This window comes from Buceros rhinoceros, unplaced genomic scaffold, assembly GCF_000710305.1.
Source record: "Buceros rhinoceros silvestris isolate BGI_N320 unplaced genomic scaffold, ASM71030v1 scaffold2146, whole genome shotgun sequence".
Lineage (NCBI taxonomy): Eukaryota > Metazoa > Chordata > Aves > Bucerotiformes > Bucerotidae > Buceros > Buceros rhinoceros.
Window position 1 is genome coordinate 61,398 of NW_010417916.1, and position 609 is coordinate 62,006.

Consider the following 609-nt stretch of genomic DNA (forward strand, 5'->3'; position numbering starts at 1 on the left):
TCTGAGCTCCCCCCCCCCCCGACGCTGAGGCACTGCTTCCACAGAAAGGGTTCCCAGAGGCAGCTGCACAGGCCAGTTGCTTCACCCCTCAGGTGAGAAGATCCTTTCGGAAAACTTTCATCTGGAGGATGTCGAAATCTAGGAAAATGTCCTCTGTTTTGGGGGGTTTGGGTTTTTCCTTAATTAATTTTAAATTTAATGCCAAAGCAGATTTTTCTAGCATCACTTAATCCTGCCACAGAAAGCAGAGTTCTACTGCAAACTCAGTATAAGACGTGTGTTTTGCTGGATGAGCAAAATTAAATTTTATTTAAAGCATGGGACAATGAAAGAACACTTCAGATTCATTTCCTTTTAAAAACGCCCCTGGTTGAATTTCAAACACTGGGAGAATATGGGCACAGAGGATTTGAATTACAAAAAACCCAACATTTTAATTAACTGCTTTATTGAAGACAGGGAATTCAACAAAAATTCCCATCAGTATTCAGAAGCCTATCAAAAATAATCTAAGTTTTATGCCTAAACTGATTAGGATCTGTTTCATAGCGGTACATTAGCAAAGAAACATTACAGCTAGATTTTTTGCCCATCCCCCCCTGCCCCCCC

General features: G+C 41.1%; 1 protein-coding gene across 1 annotated transcript in view; it reads right to left on the reverse strand.

Annotated features, from left to right (window-relative positions):
* LOC104495356 (membrane-associated phosphatidylinositol transfer protein 2-like) overlaps nucleotides 1–609 on the reverse strand; it is a gene marked incomplete at its 3' end in the record, with an annotated part of 60,880 nt that overhangs the window by 59,541 nt on the left and 730 nt on the right. The gene's annotated exons all lie outside the window — the stretch shown is intronic.